Raw genomic sequence first — 4,596 nt, 5'->3', positions numbered from 1 at the left:
AGGTAATGTGACTCTTTTTTTTGCGTAAAGTTTCAGGTGTTATCATTACTTGTCCATATAACCCCATATTCATCCACTGGGTTCACACCCCTGGACTCTGAGCTCCTAGAAGCAGGTGGAGCCTGTTTTGTCTCTGGGACTCCAATTTCCATCCAGATATGCAGCACATAGGAGGTTCCGAGGATCGTGAATCAGGTGGACAAATGCTATTCCTACTCTCTGCAGACCTGGAAAGCTCACAGAGTAATCCCAGGATGAAACATCTGCAGGGTCATCACCCTTGTTAGTCTCATCTCCATGAGGACAAATATCAAAACATCATCTTTCACACTATAAATACACAGTCGGTCCTCCATATCTGTGGGGTTTACAGCTGTGTATCAAACCAACTATAAATAAAAAATATTCAGAGAAAAATCCACAAAGTTTCAAAAAGCAAAACTGTGTTGAATGAACACAAATGAAGTGGTGTGTAGGCTCTGTCAGGAATTATAAGTAATCTAGAGAGGATTTGATGTATTCAGGAGGATATGCAGGGTTATATGCAAATGCTATGCCATTTCATGTAAGAGGCTGGAGCATCTGCAGTCTTTGCTATCTTGTAGGGAGAGGGCTTTCCTGGAACCAATCACCCAGGAATAGTGAAGGATGACTATATATTTTTATTCACCAATTTTTAAAATACATCATCAAAATGTGTAATAATAGGATTTTAAAAAGCGGTGTTTTAATGGTGTGGAAATAAGCTTAGATTTATTTTTCCCTACATGGAACCCTATGGTCCAATGTTAGTTATTGAGAAGACATTCTATTCCACCTTAATCCACACGGCAGCCTTGTCAACTATGAAGGGACTGAGTGTACATGGATGTATTTTACACACTGTTTTCTGCTCAGTGGCTCTCTGTGTCCACTCGTGAGGATGCTACACTTTATGTAGCCTTAGAACCCCTTAAAATTTGGTAGCCTGAGTCCTCTAATTTCCCCTTCCTCTTTAAGATTGCCATTATTATTACAGGCTATTTGCTTTTCCATGTAAATTTGTAATCTGTCTTCTCATTTCCACCAAAAACAATGCTTGTCATTTTATTGTGACTCCATTAAATCTACAGATATGGCTGGGTGCAGGTGCTCATGCCTGTAATCCCAGCACTCTGAAAGGCCGAGGGGAGCAGATCACAAGGTCAAGAGCTCGAGACCAGCCTGGCCAACATGGTAGAACCCCATCTCTACTAAAAATGTAAAAAATAAATTAAAAAATAAAAATAAGGCCTAAAATAAAGTGAAATACAAAAAATAGCTGAGCCTTGTGGTGGGTGCCTGTAATCCCAGCTACTTGGGAGACTGAGGCAGGAGAATCATTTGATTCACCTCCACTGAGGTGGAGATTGCAGTGAGCCAAGATCGTGCTGTTGTACTCCAGCCTGGGTGACAGGGCAAGACTCCATCTCCAAAACCAACCAAACAAAAAAACTGCGGAGAGTAAAGGCCCTCGCTAGCCACTCTCCAGTACCTCTGAGTTCAGTGGATAGAGAACCAGCTCCTTCTTCTTCCTTGAAACAAAGGCCTCCTCCCTTCTTAGGTGTTTGTGACAAATTCTGCACACAGGTGCAGCTGAGCACTGTAATGCCCCATTGAGGCTGAGGGTCTCCATTGCCAGTCACAGCCTGGGCTTGTTAGGGTTATGATGTACTAGGAGAATGGAACCTACCAATCAACTGTTAGTGACCAGTTAGACAGATTCAAGGCAAATTTCCGTAATGGGAAATCCCAAATCCCAAAATATGCAGAGACCAATAGATACCTCAATTCTGATGTGTCTCCGTCTATATCCTTGGATCACTGTGATTCATGTAGCTATGTGGCTTGTATCCCCTGGCCCATAGACTGGCTAAGGTGTGCCCTGTGCTAAGGGGATTGCTAACAGTTGAGACAGGAACATGGGGCCAGGCAGGGTGGCTCACACCTATAATCCCAGCACTTTGAGAGGCCAGGGCAGGTATATCACGAGGTCAGGAGTTCAAGACCAGCCTGGCCAAGATGGTGAAACCTCATGTCTACTAAAAGTACAAAAATTAGCCAGGCGTGGTGGCAGGTGCCTGTAATCCTAGCTACTGAAGAGGCTGAGGCAGGGAATTCCTTGATCCCAGTAGGCAGAGGTTGCAGTGAGCCGAGATTGTGTCACTGCACTCCAGCCTGGGAAACAGAGCAAGACTCATCTCAAAAAACAAACAAAAAAAAAGATAGGAGCATGGTAGCTATAGTAGTCAGGCTTCTCCAGAAAAAAAAAATCAATAGGAGAAAATAATAATGCTAATAATGATAGGTATATTGATAATAATTGATAGACAAATAATGATAGATGGATGCATAATGATAGATATGATATCACAAACAGTGATGGATGGATGATGATAGATATATAATGACTGATACACAGATAGAATATTTACACATTGGCTCGTGCAGCTATGGAGGCTGACAAGTCCCGTGATCTGCCATCTGCAAGTTGGAGACCCAGGAGAGTCCATGTGTGATTCCAGCCGAAGTGCAAAGCCTGAGAACCAGGAGAGTCAGTGGTGTACATCACAGTCCAAAAGCTGGCAGGCTCAGGCCATGTGCAGTGGCTCACGCCAGTAATCCCAGCACTTTCGGGGGTCAAGGCAGGCAGATCACCTGAGGTCAGAGTTCAAGACCACCCTGGCCAACATGGCAAAACCTCATCTTTACTAAAAGTATCAAAATTAATCAGGATTAGTGGCACTCACTTGCAATCCCAGCTACTCAGAGGCTGAGGTATGAGAATTGCTTGAACGCAGGAGGTGAAAGTTTGCAGTGAGCCAAGGTCACACCACTGCACTCCAGCCTGGGCAACAGAGCAAGACTCCATCTCAAAAAAAAAAAAAAAAAGAAAGAAAAAAGCTGGCAGGCTCAACATCTAAAGAGTCAACGTTTTAGTGAGAGTTCAAGGGCCAGAAAAGACAGCTGTCAGGTCTGGCATGGTGGCTTACACCTGTAATCCCACCACTTTGGGAGGCTGAGGCAGGCAGATCACCTGAGGCTGGGAATTCGAGACCAGCTTGGTCAACATGGAGAAACCCCCTCTCTACTAAAAATACAAAATTAGCCAGATATAGTGTCACACGCCTGTAATCCCAGCTACTAGGGAGGCTGAGGCGGGAGAATTGCTGGAACCCGGGAGGTGGAGATCATGGTTAGCCGAGATCATGCCATTGCGCTCCAGCCTGGGCAACAAGAGCAAAACTCTGTCTCAAGAAAAAAAAAAAAAAAAAAAAACCAGACAGATGTCCAGGCTCAAAGCAGTTAGGCAGGAAGAACTTCATCTTACATTACCACTTCAATTTTTTTTATTCTGTTCAGGTCCCAACCCAACTGACTGAATGAGGCCAACTCACATCAGAGAGTGCAATCCGCCTTATAAATTCTACCAATTCCAGTGATAATCTCATTCAGAAACACCCCCACAGACAGACACAGAATAATGTTTAACCAAATATCTGGGCACCCCATGGCAATTTTACCATTGCTGCTCCACAAAAGGAGAAAACAAAAAACCATCTCCAATGCTGTGGAAACTTGACACAATCTGTCCCTGCCCGTTAGTAAATGTCGGCCACTGAGGTTCCCAAAATTCAACCAATTAGTAAGTATCTCTTTCCCAATAGCCATATCATCTGTAAACAATAACAATAGGTTTTTGTTTTTTTTTTTTTTTGAGACACAGTCTCACTCTGTCCCCCAGGCTGGAGTGCGGTGGCACGATCTCAGCTCACTGCAGCCTCTGCCTCCTAGGTTCAAGTGATTCTCCTGCCACAGGCTCCCAAGTAGCTGGGATTACAGGTGCCTGCCACCACGCCTGGCTAACTTTTCATATTTTTAGTAGAGATGGGGTTTCACTATGTTGGCCAGGCTGGTCTCAAACTCCTGACTTCAGGTGATCCACCCGCCTTGGCCTCTTAAAGTGCTGGGATTACAGGCATGAGCCACTGCACCCGGCTCCTTAACTTTATACAAATTTTAAAAAGCACACAGTAAAATAAATTAGTCGATTCTTTCTTTAGAGATGACAAATAGCACCATAGAAAATGCCTCCACATTCGACATTAAGATAATCTCCAGGGTAAGGGTATACTGCATGCCTGATCAGGCCCAAGAAAATATGCTCTGACTGTGAATCCCAGAGATTAAACAAGTTCAGAACAGACAAAGCCACAGAGCTTTTGAGTGATGGCCCAGTGAAGACCATCTCTGCCTGTATGCCATCCACCTTACATTCTGTCCCAGGCCCTCCCATTTGGATATAGGAACGGGTTCAGAGATGGATTTGAATACCATTAGACACTGGCTTGAGGAAAATTCACTGCTCATTTGAAACATAAATAGAAATATAGGTCTTAGGCAGGAGGATTTCTTGAGGCCAGGAGTTGGAGACAGTCCTGGCCAACAGAGCAAGACCCCATCGCTATTTAAAAAAAAAAAGAAAGAAAGAAATATAGGTCTTCTCTTAGGCTCCACCCGAGAATAACCCGGAACTAAGTTCTTTGGGAATGAACTGTTCCTCTTTGCTGTGAAGCA

Source organism: Sapajus apella, unplaced genomic scaffold (assembly GCF_009761245.1).
Source record: "Sapajus apella isolate SASKATOON/1434 unplaced genomic scaffold, GSC_monkey_1.0 scaffold135, whole genome shotgun sequence".
Lineage (NCBI taxonomy): Eukaryota > Metazoa > Chordata > Mammalia > Primates > Cebidae > Sapajus > Sapajus apella.
This window is presented reverse-complemented; position numbering follows the sequence as displayed.